Source organism: Lepidochelys kempii, chromosome 11, assembly GCF_965140265.1.
Source record: "Lepidochelys kempii isolate rLepKem1 chromosome 11, rLepKem1.hap2, whole genome shotgun sequence".
Taxonomy (NCBI): Eukaryota; Metazoa; Chordata; order Testudines; family Cheloniidae; genus Lepidochelys; species Lepidochelys kempii.
In genome coordinates, this window is record NC_133266.1 from 7,685,311 (window position 1) to 7,700,540 (window position 15,230).

At 45.0% G+C, this 15,230-nt stretch overlaps 1 protein-coding gene across 3 annotated transcripts in view; it reads left to right on the forward strand.

Annotated features, from left to right (window-relative positions):
• The first annotated feature begins 1,550 nt into the window (after positions 1-1,550).
• The window catches only part of MRAS (muscle RAS oncogene homolog), a 60,017-nt gene continuing 46,337 nt past the window's right edge, over positions 1,551-15,230 (forward strand). For 2 of the 3 annotated variants that reach the window (XM_073305034.1, XM_073305035.1), the window contains exon 1: positions 1,551-1,753. The gene's annotated coding sequence lies outside the window, so the exon portion shown is untranslated. The remainder of the gene's footprint in view (positions 1,754-15,230) is intronic. The other variant, XM_073305033.1, reaches the window with a different exon arrangement.

The window sequence follows — 15,230 nt, forward strand, 5'->3', positions numbered from 1 at the left end:
ATGCATGCCTCAATTTCCCTCTGCAGCTTGCATTGTAAAAAAGTTTTAAGTCTCCTGCTAAAACCTCCCAGTAGGCATGAGCTTGTATGTCACCTAGCTCTCTGCTTGGAAGGAATAGGGCCGTTAGAGAACTGGCTGAAACCAACCCTTCATCAACAGAGGATCCACATCAACATCTACCGGCAGGAAACCCCAGCAAATGGAACTTGGGAACTGAGCAGGAGACAAAGGAGGTCAGGGGCGGGGAAAGAGAAGGATGGGGAGGAAGGGGGGAGACGACGGCTACAGTAACAGCCTCCCACAGGAGTCTGACTTGGCTGGATTTGCTGCAAGGAGCCATGGAGAGAAACAGGGTTTGCTGGTGCCAAAGCTCCAGTCTCAGAGTCTTGGGAGCCATGAGTCTGCCCCTGTGGAACTGTGGATCCTTGGGGCATGTCATATTAAAGGTGTCACTCCCAGGAGACTGGTTAAAGGCTGGGCATAGACCAGACCCTTGTAACTCAGTGACAGGCCCTGACTCAGCAAGATACTTAAGTATCTAACCTCAAGTCAAGGACACTACTCAGCTGCTTAAAGTTAGGTGCATGGTTAAGTATCTTGCTGATTTGTGGCCCAAGATACTACAGTATTAAGGGCAGTATCAGAGCCTGATCCTGCAAACCCTTATTAACACAAGTCATCTTCACTGATGCAAAAAGTCTCAGCATCTTTAATAGGACCCGGCAAGTGAAAAGGACTACTTGGGCGTGATGGGGTTTACAGGACCCGGATCTCCACTTCCCAGGAATGCAGTAGTTGGCTGAGGTTGGAAGGATTCAGCACTATGGGTATAATGAGGATGTGACACAACCGGTTGATTTGATTTCTCAGCCCCAGACGAATAGGTGGGTCGGGGTTAATATCCCTGCCACTCCTGTCAGGAGGGGCCCTGCTGTATTAAATAAAACTTCAGTGTTCGTGATCAACTTGGTAAGTTTAAAAAAAAAAATTAACTCTCCAAGATCTTGCTCTGATGAACCAGCCGCTGTTCCATCCTGGAATTGCAGAGCACCTGCTGCGCACTCCGAGTGGTGTTTCAGACGGTGCTCAATAAATAATCATTTCTTTGGTGCTGGAGGAGGTAGAAAAGTCTGAGGGCTCACAAAATCCATTCGCTTCCTTTATGTGACAAAACCAGTGAACAAGCCCGTGTGTAAATCGCTCTGCCTGGATTCTGGGAGACGAATGACATGGTCTCACGCTCCAGAAACGCCTTAAGGTCCCCCTGCCAAATTCCCCCCCTGAGTCCACCTTAAAGCCAACTCATTGGAGCGCACTAGGCGGACTAGTCCATTTGTCAAAGGCAGGGTTCGCTGCTTTTTCTGATCCAGATCTAAAGAGCAGCTTTGCCCCTCGGGACTAGACCGGCCCCGGTGGGGAAGGGTGGGCGGTTCTGACGCACCCAGCCTGTTTCCGAAAGACCCCAAACAGCTGGTATTTTGCCCGCCTAACTAGAAACTAACCCGCCCCGCCTCCCCCTTTAGAGCCGTTCTATTTTTAGCCGCAGATATTGCAATATAAAGAACGCTCGGGGTGTCAAGCCGCCCGCAGAGAGGCGGCTGCCGCTTTAAGGGCCGCGGTGGCGGGGAGGGGGATTAATGATCCGCGCTGCTCTGGGTCTGCCAAAGGCATGGGGATACGGTAGGCGAGAAAGGAGCCGCTGGGTCCGGCCAGGGCGCTTTCCCCGGGACTGGGCACGACTTGGCGCTGCCTGGTGAGTGGAAAGAGCTGGGAGCAGCGAGGGGTGTGTCCGAGCCCTGTAAAGCGCTTCAGGGGACGCTGGGCTGGGCTGTCGGGCTGGGGCGGGCTGGGCTGACAGCGGCCGCTTCCCCTCGGGTGGGAAGGCGGGGAGGGGGCTGGCGCGCGTCGCTGTCTTTTAACACTTCCCCAGGTAGGGTCGTGTGACCCGTTCCTGTGTGGAGGCTGAAGGGCCGGCGCGTGGTTGGGTTTGAAACGTGTCCTGAACAAATCTGCTGTTCAGAAGCCCAAACAAAAGTTGAAGTTCCCCTTCCAGTTCTGGGGAGGGGAGGGGAGGGGAGGGGAGGGGGGGGTTAAAACACTTTCTTCTTAAAAAGAGAAGTGAGCTGAGGTTTGATAGGACAGTGAAGCATTACAGCTCTGTTGGGAGACAAAACGTGAAATGTTTCTTCGCTGTCTAAAGATGGTTTTCTTTCTAAAACCCCCAGTACTTTCCAGCTCAAACTTTGCGGTAGCGGGTGGCACTCTGCTTTATTTTCTGTTGCTCCTAGCAAGACGTGGTCACTGTGGACACTTTCCCCTTGATTCGGTATGAGCCACGTTTCATAGACTGCTCCATGGAGAGAGATTCCTGGACCATATCACTTTCTCTTTTTCTACGGTCAGGGTCAGAAAGAAATGACTTACCCACAGTAGCGATTTTGGAGGCAACAGCTTCAAGGGTCACCTTCTCAAAAACATTTCAGGGGTGCTGGAACTAGGGCTGCTGGGGTGTGGCAGCACCCCCTGGCTTTAAGTGGTTTCCATCAGATACAGGGTTTACTGTTTGGTTCAATGGCTCTCAGCACCCCCACTATAAAAATTGTTCCAACACCATGGAACATATGCTACTTTCTTTTTTCCATTGACATGATCACCCTTTTTTTTTTCTTTTTTCTTTTTTTTTAAGTTATGTGCCTAGTGGGTTTGATTATCTAAAGGTTAGAGGGGCAGGGCAGCGGGTGATTCTTAGTGATAATGTGTAAATTAAATACCTTCTTTTATTAAGTGTCTATCTCTCACAAGAGTGAACCAGTAAGTTCAGGCTTACATTTTTCAAAGCTGCCTAGGAGATGTGGATGCCTATGTATCATTACCTTTAATGGGATGTAGATGTCTAGATCTCTGAAATTCCCCACTTCGTTGTCTTGTCATAAGGTGGTTTTGGACTACTGCATATATCTGAGAGCTGTCTGGGAAGTGGGGCCTTTCATTTTGTACTTTGGTTCTAGAGCCCAGAGTAGTTTGCCAAACTTCTAAATGGGATCTGTAGATACAGAAACTTCTGTCTTTGATAACAAAATGTTTCCATTACCTCTAAGACAATCCCAAATATAATTTAATAAGACAACTAATTAGCTTTACCTCTTTATTTGCCTTGAGACAAAGTACTAGAAACTTGTGATGAAGCTGAAAACTCCCCAACTACTTCAATTTGTATCTGTGACCACTGGTGATGTGAATTAGTAATGATGCTTTGTACTACTTTCCATCAAGAGCTCTACTTTGCAAAAGTAGTAAATCCCCATTTTACAGACTGAGAAACTGAGGCACAGAGAAGTTAACTGGCCATCTCCAGATGAGGCAGGAAAGGTTAGTGCTGGAATTAGAACCCAGGATGGCTGACTCCCCATCCTGTTCTCTAATCACCAGGTCATGCCATGCAGCAGAATAAGTCTGATTTATTAACAGACAGTGTTACTGTAATCATGTTACGTATCAATTTCTAACCTTTCCAGGGTGAAAGATGGAAACTTTAGACTGTAAGCTTTTGTGTATACAGTCTGTAGCACAATGAGACCCTGGCTGAGGCTTCAAGGAAGTACTGCAATAAATAACGTTAACCCTGGAGCATTGCTCTGTGTAAAGTCAGTTGGCCAAAATTTTCAACTTTGGTTACCTAACATTGAGTATCTTGGCCATTTGCTATACTGGGTCTCATTTAAGGTTACAGTTTTAATACCAAGCTTATTGCAACTTTTAAGGGGCACCATCAACTGGAAAATCATATTTGTCTGATCTGGAAAATATTGTTGATAAAATAGCTGCAAGTAACAACTCATGCACCAATCTTGTGGTCAGATCTGTGCAGCCAAATGTTTGTATTTGCAGAGTGCGCCACTGAAGTCAGTGGCACCCTGCATAGGAGCAAGGAGCTGTCCACACCAATCTGATTGCAGGATTGGGGCCTGGGATTGCAATAATCAGTTTTTTCTCTATTTATTTTTTTTTACATTTTTTGCATTTGGAAGCACTCTCCCCCTCTGTGTTGCCTTGCACCTGAATCCCATTTAGCACAGGAGACACCATTGCAAAATCAGGCCTCAATCAATTTGTCCCTTGATGGAAAGACTCCTTGGATGAAAAGACCCTTTGCAGAGAAAATAAAAAGTTAACAAATAAATATATATAATCTAACCCATGCTGCTTAATGGTCTCTACAAAAAGCTGGATTTCTTTCTCCATTACTCAGTCCCCAAAACCTGACGCTGACAGTGTCCATCTAAATAACGGTTCAAAAATGGGAGACAGAGGCTTGTTCAGCACCAGCTATTATTCATAACTCTTCCTTTAATTGTTTGAATTTCTTCTTCCTTTGCTCCAGTGAATCCCACAAAATACCATGTGTAGCCTGACAATGCAAAGTGGGCTAAATTCATCTCTGGCATGACTGCACTGAAGTCAACAGTGCCCACTTCTCTGGAATGGTGTGACGGGCAGTTTGTATTTATTGGAGCATTTGGTGGGGGTTTTCACAAGCTCAAGATTTTGACAGAAGTAATTGGAAAAAAAACAAAGCTTTCCTTTTTCTAAGATTTTTTTTTAAACGGGGACTGAACCTAGCAAAAGCGGGGAGAAAAACTGGATCATCTGGCAGTGCAACCAAAAGATATTTTTTCCTCTTGGCACTGAAAAAGATACGTTGACATTTTGGGGGTGGAGAGAGCTGGGGGGGAGAGAGATGAAAGGTTTTTTAAAATAAAACCTGAAGGAGAAGATGTTTTATTCTTCCAAACTGGCAGGACTGCTGCCCCATACCTGCACTGGTGCTGTAACTGGTGCTGAAGCAACTAATGTAAGTCCAAATGAATGTAGTGCAAATTAGTGTAATGAATCATCATAACTGGCATCTTGCCCTAGATTCCCTTGCACTTTCTGGCACAAAATACAGAGATGATTTTATATACCAGGGATAGCTTTCACATCTATTTCAAACCACAGAGTATTCTGGGGTGATCTGAGGAGTCCTTGTCATGCCTAGCAGGGCTTATGCTCTGCTCTGCTGATAATTCCATTTGCACGGTCCATTTGGAGGTCATTGTGAGGGAACTTGTGGTGTTTGCTGTGTCTGTCCTTTTTCTTTTCTTTTCTTTTTCTTTCCTTTGCTTTTATTTTCCTGCATCCCTGTGGTGGGGGTCAACACACAGTCCGAGGCATCATCTAAACTCTCAAAATAGTGCCTTTGCACTGGCTCAGTGCATAGGGATGAATTTCTTGCTAAATAAGGCAGGAAGTGAAACCAAGTCTCCTGAGTCATAATTCAGTGCTTTAACCACAGGCCCAGCCGTCCTCCTAAAACTGCCCATCTTTCCTCAGGATGTGATGTTCCGTGGATTTTATCTAATGGGTCTGGCCCGCTTGTGTGAGGTTCACTCCACTGGTTCCTGCCATTGGGAAACAAGGAGAAACTCTCCAACAGTTGGACCTTCTCTCCAATCTAGCCTGCTTTCTTGCACCCAAGAACTCTGGCATCCTCAGGAAAGAAGGGTGGGTCTCGGGAGGAAGGCTGTGTTTGTGATTAAAGCACTGAATTATGGCTCAGGAGACATGGGGCCACTTCCTTCCTCTGCCACAGACTTTCACTGTGACCTTGGCTAACTCATTTGTTTTCTCTGTGCCTTATTTCCCCAGCTTCTGCTTGCATGGTATACCTTTCTCTGTCTTGTCTATTTCGATTGCAGGGAGGAAGGGATTATCTTTTCCTATGTATACATGCAGCCCCTAATACAGTGGGGCCTCTTGACACAACTGTAATACAAATAATATTAATGAGGCCACAATAACTGTGACATGAGACGAGTGTCTTCAGAAGCCACTCTGTAATGACAAAGTGTATAGGGGGCAGTGGGAAAGAGACTCTGATAAGGAATTCAGGTCTCCAGGAGGATATTATAAACAGGGCCAAGAAAGAGAAATGATCTTAAAAGTTATGGAAACAAACCTTGAAAGTTGCCTTTTAGAAATCCAAGTTGTTGTTCTCGGTGTCCAAGGCACTGAGAAGTTAATGAAATGTAGAGCCAGAAACTTCCTGTCAGGGTGGTTAAGCAGTGGAATATATTGCCCAGGGAGGTTGTGGAATCTCCGTCGCTGGAGATTTTTAAGAGCAGTTTAGACAAACCCCTGTCAGGGATGCTCTTGATAAAACTTAGTCTTGCCATGAGTGCAGGGGGCTGGACTAGATGACCTCTCGAGGTACCTTCCAGTCCTACGATTCCATGATTCCCTTCAGACTAGTTCACGTCATCAGGGTTTTTCTGTACATTATCCCCCAATTCACAATGAGGGAACTAAGGCCAAAAAGTAATGTGACCTTCCCAAGAGCAACAGTGCTAAGATTAGATCTGGAGAATTCAGACTAACTGAAAACAGAACTGGCATGAAATCGGCAGATGGGAGAAACGTACGCTACTCAGCTTAGGGGCGATGGCACGTCTTGTTGCTACTGCAGTTGAGAACAGAGAAGATCCTTGGGAGGAGACAACACAACCGTGCTGCCATCCTCAAATATCCCCCCTACAGACTTGCTAAAGGAAAAACACAGCTAAGGGGAAAATCCAAGATTGAGAAAGAAGCAGCCAACATCTCAGTGGGTCGATTCTGCTTGGGTACGTCAATGTAAATCCAGAGTAACTCCATTGGCTTCAGCAGCTTTTACAACAAGCTTGGCCGTACAGATCTTTCCAAACAGAAGGGAGCAATAGATTGGTAGATATCAAGGCCAGAAAGGACCGTTGTGATCATTTAGTCCGACTCCTGCATAACACAGGCCAGAGAACTGCCCCCAAATAATTCCTGTTTGGTTTTAAGATTTATGGCTCTCTGATTAGCTGTTTTAGAATCAAATGAAGTGGTCACTACGTGTGGGCAAATATTGGTGAGGGAGTGATGCGGAGGGAAAATCTGCATGGGGATACGACTGACTAGATGGCCGCTGCCAGGTGGTGATGAAATAACTATGATAGAATGATGAGATCCAGTGAGATAAGTATTGAGACAGCTGGGGGAAAGATTGATTATTATTTTTTTAAATAGTTTACTTTCTTTTTATGGGTAATCCGGTTTCACATTGGCCGTGTGTGTGTGTAATTTATATTTTCAGTAAGTGATGGCGAGCCATTCACCTGTATTGAGCTGGCAGCAGTTTCATTTGAGGAAACATAGCCCAGCAGTGAGGGAACTAGCCTAGTAGGTGAGAGACGTGCTCAAATCCCTACTCCATCACAGACTTCCTGGGTGACCTGGGACAACTTACTTAGGTCCAGATTTTTAAAGGTACTTAAGCATTGCTGCCCTCAGTATGGCAACACCCAACTCTCATTTTCAAAAGAGGTTTAGACACTTGACAATCGAAATCATTCTTGAACAGGAAACGTAGGCTCAAAATCAGTTAGGCATTGCAATGTTGAGTGGAGCAACACCTAAATACCTTTTAAAAATCTGGGCTTTAGCCTCGCTATGCCTCATTGCTCCATCTGTATAATGGGAATAACAGCACTTCCTACCTCACGGGGTGTTGTGAAGATAAATACATTAGATTGCGAGGTGCTTGGATACTACAGTAAATGGGGCCATGTAGGTACCCACAGTAGATCAATCATGGGATAGCTTTTTACTATAGCATTTCCTTCAAGATGGCGTTCAGCCTCCACTCTCTGCAGCTGCCGCAGCAAAACTCTTGGGGCTGGTTTCTCCAGGCTATGCCCACTTTGCACCAGACAGAAATGGCCAGGAGAGAATTCCCCTTGTAATGTGGCTGCTCCACGCTTCTGAAAACTAGTCCCTTGGTAACTTGTGGCCAAAATCTGCCATCCTTAATTTCCATTTGCCATTGTCTCCACTGCTTAATTACAAACCACAGAGCTTAGCTCGTTGACTTCGAATGGAAGTTTTCTGAGTAGCTCCCTGTGATGTAGCTCTGCACTGTGCTGGCTTCCAAGGTAATGCAATGCCCTGTGTAGCCTGCTCACTCCAGCTCCAAGCCACAGCTCTGGTTTTGGGGATACAAATGGTCTGACTCGAACTGGCCTGCAAGTTCAGCTTTTGCTCTGTAAATAAGAATGCTGGTGACCATCGAAACCCTGAAAGGTCTGTTTTAAATTCTTTCCAAATAGTTGAGGTGTAACTTAATACAATGAATATGATTCTTTCATCACACAAGCCTTTTTATTGCTACAGACTCTGCACACGAAGAGTCTGTAATGCAGCTGCTCACTTCCAAATATGTTCATGTTGGTACTTCAGGTTAACAAGGAGATGGGAACCTGAAAAACTCATTGGTTGGGGGGTTTTATCCCTGGGATGGAGGGGGCCCAGGATTTTCACAACCATAGAAAAATGTCTCCTGCTGGATCACCGATAGCTCTTCCTGCATCAGCCAAATGTAAACTGAGGTTCTCCTTGCCAAATGATCTGGTCCATCATGCTTTTTCAGAGAGATTCCAATTGCCAGTTAATCTGATAAAGAGACAGAGGATCCATAAACACCTCAGCCGTGCTCTTGTCTAGTCTCAGAGACTCTGCTTAGTCTCTGAGACTAGACAAGAGCACGGCTGAGGTGTTTATGGATCCTCTGTCTCTTTATCAGATTAACTGGCAATTGGAATCTCTCTGAAAAAGCATGATGGACCAGATCCTCAGCTGGTGTAAACTGGTATAATTCCATTGAAGTAAAAGGGGTTGCACTAATTTACACTGAATGAGGGGGAAATCAAATTCAGCTCCTGTTGTATGGGTCCAACTACCTTTTATATTTCTTGGGTCCAATTCTAATCTCAGAGTTACACTGATGTAACAAACTTCAGTAGTAGAACTCCTGATTTACTCCAATGGAAGTAAGAAGAGACTAGGTTCCTTAGTTAAAAACTCATTTATCAGCTGCTTGTTGTCGTTTGTTATTTGCATTATCATAGACTATCTCTTAATTTAAAAAAAAAAAAAACCTTGATTGATTATTGAAAAAGATAACATGTTCAAAAAACATATGCCTGTTTCTTTGGGATTTGAGCCCTAAAACCCTAAGTCCATTTTGAAATGGGGAATCAGGCTTCAAAGTCACTTGGACGCAGATCCTCAAAGGTATTTAGGTGCCTAACTCCTGTTGGTGGTCAGTGATGCACTGATTTCAATTTCCCATTGACTTAAGTCCTTTTGAGGAGCTGGGCCTTATGTACTTCTGAAAACGTTTACCAGAAGGTTATTATGACTTAGTTTCTTTAAATTCTCTATTCTAAGATAAACCTGGGTGCCTCTCTTTCCAGATACTGGCTGAAAGGGTTGAAAATAGCAGACTTTTAAAAAACACGACTACCATAGATAATCTTGCTAGACAGGTCTGAGAAGCAGGCCATGCCCATTCTTTAACTCGCTGAAACAGCTGCAGTGGAACTGGTTCATTGTTAATTGTCCATAACCCCAACTGGAAGATGTATGGAAACATTCATAAGCTACTTAGAAAAGACAATTATTATGATGATTAATATCTCGGCCAGCATCGCAGGCAGAACTAAAAAGTGTTTCTCCAAAGAAAACCAGTGTTGTGGCTTCCCATAGTTTGAAAATAGATCTGTTTTAGTAGTATTTAATTCTCAAATCATCAGTCCAAATGCAGGTTTCAGAGTAACAGCCGTGTTAGTCTGTATTCGCAAAAAGAAAAGGAGTACTTGTGGCACCTTAGAGACTAACCAATTTATTTGAGCATAAGCTTTCGTGAGCTACAGCTTACTCCAATGAAGTGAGCTGTAGCTCACGAACGCTTATGCTCAAATTGGTTAGTCTCTAAGGTGCCACAAGTCCTCCTTTTCTTAGTCCAAACGCAGTTATCAGTGGAAATAAATATACTTGCAACAGTCCCAAATGCTTCAGTAATCACGTTTGCATAGGTAAGACTTCAATTTTCTTACAATGTTTGATTTCTTTAATACTGACCTCAGGTACTTGGCCTCCGTTGCCATAACAGCTGAGCACTTCACAATCTTTAATGGATTTATACCCTCAACACCCCTGTGAAATAGGGAAGTGCTACTATCCTAATTTTTATAGCTAGGGAACTGAGACAGAGAAGCTAAGAGTATGTCTGTCTACACGACGATTAAAAAACCTGTGGCACCAAATCTCCAAGGCTGGGTCAGCTGGCTTGGGCTGCAGGGCTATAAATTAGCAATGTCGATGTTCAGGCTCTGGCTGGAGCCCAGTCTCTGAGACCCCAGGATAGGGGAGATTCTGTGGCCTGCAATGTGTGGGAGGTCAGACTAGATGATCGTGATGATCCCTTCTGGCCTTAAGTCTATTTGACTGTGTAGCTGCTTATTCTTTTTGCAGTCTTGCAAAACTGTTTAAGTGTTGGGGATTTGAATGATTAAATAGCAGAGCAGTTTCTGCCTAGTCTCTCCTTCATTAATGTACCTGCCAGCCCATTTTCCCTATATTTTAAAAATGGTGGAAGTAAAATAACATGAGGTGATTTCAAACTTAAGATAATTTAGACCCCCAAGACAAAGTCTGCTCTTGAGGTTATGGCTTTGTAGCAGGTTGTGAGGGGAAGGGGGTAATTGCCAGCTCAGGTAGACGTACCCCCCAAGCTAGCACACTAAAAATAGCAGCATGGCCACGGTGGCAGACAAGGTGTCTCAGGCTAGCTGCCCCAGTATAGATCGGGGTGGCCAGCCTGAGAAGGAGCCAGAATTTACCAATGGACATTTCCAAAGAGCCACAGTAATACGTCAGCAGGCCCCCATCAGCTCGCCCCCGCCACTCCCAGCGCCTCCCACCCACTGGCAGCCCCACCGATCAGAGCCGCCCTCCCCTCTCCCACCCTCTCCCCCCCGCACCTCCTGATCAGCTCTTTTGTGGCATACAGGAGGCTCTGGGAGGGAGGGGGAGGAGGGAGGGCACAGCAGGCTCAGAGGAGGGGGCGGGAAGGGGTGGAGTGGGGGCAGGGCCTGTGGCAGAGCCAGGGGTTGAGCAGTGAGCACCCCCCGGCACATTGGAAAGTTGGCGCCTGTAGCTTCAGCCCCGGAGTCGGTGCCTATCCAAGGAGCCGCATGTTAACCTCTGAAGAGCCGCACGTGGCTCCGGAGCCTCAGGTTGGCCACCCCGTCCTAGATACACTCAGGCAGCTAGCCGGGGCCACTGCAGCTACATTGCTATTTTTAGTGCACTAGCATGAACAAAGCTAGCACGTGTGTGTGTGTCTGAGCTGGGAATTCCACCTCCCAGCTGCTGTGTAGACATACCCTGGATGAGAAAAGCAAAGCAGACTGATTTTGTAGGGTGTCTGTATCCCAATATGCTCTGCAGACTTGGAGGCAAATAACAAAGGGAGAGAAACATTAGGATGTAAAAGCAAAGGAGAAAATGTTTTGGATTTAGACTGGATGAAGGGTCTGTTCCCTTACGACTTGGGAAGAATAATTCCTCCCACTGCAGAAGTCACTGGGTGGAATTCTCTGGCATGTGTCATGCAGGAGGTCAGACAAGATGACCATGTCCCTTCTGGCCTTTAAAATCTATGAGGCAGAGAGATGAAGCATGACTGTGCCAGATGACATGAGCTTGGGGAGACTTACAAAGACAGATGAAGAGCCCAGGTGAACAGTGGGGAGTGGAGAAAAGATGAGGTAGTCAGAGTAAGCAATCTTGGAAAGGGCTTTTAGAACCCAAGGGTTGGAGGGAGGGGGTTGTACATATGCAATTAATATGAAACAATCAAATTTCCAAAAAAAATTGCTAATGTTGACCAGGATCTTGAAATGAATGGGGAGCCGCTGGAGTTGCTTGAGGGTTGGGGCTATGAAATGTGACTATAATATTGCTTCTCACCAGTAGGTCTCAAAGCATTTTACGAAGGATGTCAGGATCATTATCCTCAGTTTACAAATGGGGAAACTGAGGCACAGAGAGGCTGACTTGTGCCTCAATCTATGACCAGAGCGCACATACGTTTATAACACCTCTGATGTGAAAGTCACCTTTTGATACAATTAAAAAAAGACTTTCTGATAGCTGTGACTGAGACTACGGGAAGCTGGCTAATGAGATGATTATGAACTACAGCAAATTATCCCAGGGTTACAGTGCACTAAACACTGTTTAGAAGCCAATACACTAAAAAAAATTTTGTTTTTGGTTTTAGTTTTAAATATGAGGAAATTGGCACAGTGGGCAGAACTGACTGACTGAACTGTCATTTCCCCCTTCCTTAAGACTGGGTGTATACTGAATTCAGGCATTACTTACATGAGGCAAAAGGACATGGACCCAAAAATGTTGAGGGTTCAGTGGCTAAACTGAAACATGCTGTGGCAGGAAATAATCCTGTCCCTTAGCAGCCCTGATTTATAAACCAAAAAAAAAAAAAAAAAAAGGCAGCTGGAATCTGTACCATTTCTATTATGCTTCTGTCCTTTTTCATAGAGAATTGTATATCCAGAAACTTGTCAAGACGTTGTCAACCAGCTTATGTTGTATTACCGCTCACATGGTCAAGATAAAATATAGCACTGTTGATAGTTCTTTCGACTGATAAGATCTAGACTGAGGCAGATCTTGGCTGTGTCCTTGAGACCTTGTCAAAGCGTGTACACACACATGCAGTCTGTGGGTGGAGTGGGATTCCTTGTGTGAGAGAGAATTCAGAGTTCCATTGAATTCAATGTCAAAACTCTTGTTGACTTCGGGATTTAGCTCAGAAAGAATACAAAGCACAAGTAAGATCCTTACCTGGAGAAACACCTCAGGCCAAATGATGGAAGCCAAGACACTTCACTGCAAAAAAGTGTTTGTTTGATTTTTTCTTTCCCAGTGAGAGATTACCATATTAGCGATCCCACTGTAAAATCCTAGTGGAGACAAGGGACTCTTACTTTTTAGGCAGGGGATAGCTAGGACACATTATACACTGGCACATGGTTGTCCTTGCCCATAACAAAACTGCAGATGCTTTTTCTCCAGTAGGATTTTACAGTGGGATAGCTAATGTGTGTGTTATCCTGTGGAAAAACTACATAAAAAATAAACGTGTGTGAAGACAAAGTCTAAATATGGTTCGGTGAAACATTCCACTGAGTTTACCACAATTACTTAAAACTCATGAGACGCAAAGCAATGAAGCTTATTTAGAATATTTATTTATTCTATTATTTAGAGGAATACCAGCTTGTTCAGCAAGTATTCATAACACGAGAACCAGGGGTCACCAGATGAAACTGTTAGGAAGCAAGTTTAAAACAAACAAAAGGAAGTGTTTTGTTTTTTTTTCACACAATGCAGTCAGTCTGTGGAACTCCTTGCCAGAAGACGTTGTGAAGGCCAAGACTATAACAGGGTTCAAAAAAGAACTAGATAGACATTGATGGACCTATCCTCCATGAACTTATTAGCCAGGATGGGCAGTGATGGTGTCCCTAGCCTCTGTTTGCCAGAAGCTGCGAATTGGACACAGGGGGTGGATCACTTGATGATTACCTGTTCTGTTCATTCCCTCTGGGGCACCTGGCATTGGCCACTGTCGGAAGACCGGATACTGAGCTATATGGACTTTTGATCTGACTCAGTGTGGCCATTCTTATGTTCTTAAGAATGATGCCTCAGCAGAAGGCAAGGATCTGGGTGCATTTGAAAGACTTTAGTATTCTGGGATATCCATCCACCTTTGATTCCTTGGATAAGATCACTGAATGTCATCCGATGAAGTGAGTTGTAGCTCACAAAAGCTTATGCGCAAATAAATTTGTTAGTCTCTAAGGTGCCACAAGTCCTCCTTTTCTTTTTGTGAATGTCAGGAGGAAGCCAATGGGATTTTTTTTAATGCAGAATTCCTATTTTTGTTGTGTCCAGTTCTACTTTTCAGTTGATGCATTGATCAAAGTGATGCTGCCAGTTGCTTAGGAAGTGTCTCATACCTTTGGTTAAATGAAGGTGAATCCCATGCAGCATGGCTGTTAGTTTATTATCCATATAGACAACTATGTATAGAATCCTCCAATGATGCCACTGCCTTCTAAGGCAAGTAAATGGTGAGGGCCAAATCAGGATGACTGTGTCCTTTTAAACAGTGCTTATATCTGTGCTGTAACTACTAATCTTCTGACCTTTCTAGAAAGGTCTCTGTCTCAGCTAATGAAGTCCTTTTTTTTTTTTTCTCCTATGTCAAACGGCATCTTTACTGTCCATGCAAAGTAGTCAGGACTTCGGGTTTTTCAGATCTTGCAAGAGAGAGCTGCTTCCATGGTTACATGCAGTTAACTATGTTGCGACGCTAGAAGGAAGGAAAAATGGGGTCAGCCTTCCAGAAACTGAACTTGTGTGTTTGTGAAATCTACTTATGCCAACCTGATCATAGAATATTAGGGTTGGAGGAGACCTCAGGAGGTCATCTAGTCCAACCCCCTGCTCAAAGCAGGACCAACACCCACTGAATCATCCCAGCAAGGTTTTGTCAAGCTGTGCCTTAAAAACCTCTAAGGAAGGAGATTCCACCACCTCCCTAGGTAACCCATTCCAGTGCTTCACCACCCTCCTAGTGAAATAGTGTTTCCTAATATCCAACCTAGACTTCCCCCACTGCAACTTGAGACCATTGCTCCTTGTCCTGTCATCTGCCACCACTGAGAACAGCCTAGCTCCATCCTCTTTGGAACCCCCCTTCAGGTAGTTGAAGGCTTCAATCAAATCCCCCCTCACTCTTCTCTTCTGCAGACTAAATAACCCCAGGTCCCTCAGCCTCTCCTCATAACTCATGTGCCCCAGCCCCCTAATCATTTTTGTTTCCCTTTGCTGGACTCTGTCCCATTTTCCCACATCCCTTCTGTAGTGGGGGGACCAAAACTTGACACAATACTCCAGGTGTGGCCTCACCAGTGCCGAATAGAGGGGAATAATCACTTCCCTCGACCTGGTGGCAATGCTCCTACTAATACAGCGCAATATGCCATTGGCCTTCTTGGCAACAAGGGCATGCTGCTGACTCATATCCAGCTTGTTGTCCACTGTAATCCCCAGGTCCTTTTCTGCAGAACCGCTGCTTGGCCAGTCGGTCCCCAGCCTGTAGCTGTGCATGGGATTCTTCCTTCCTAAGTGCAGGATTCTGCACTTGTCCTTGTTGAACCTCATCAGATGATTAAACTTGCGGCTTCCTCTCTGATATGCAGTATCTGGGGTGGGCTGAGCACCTCTGA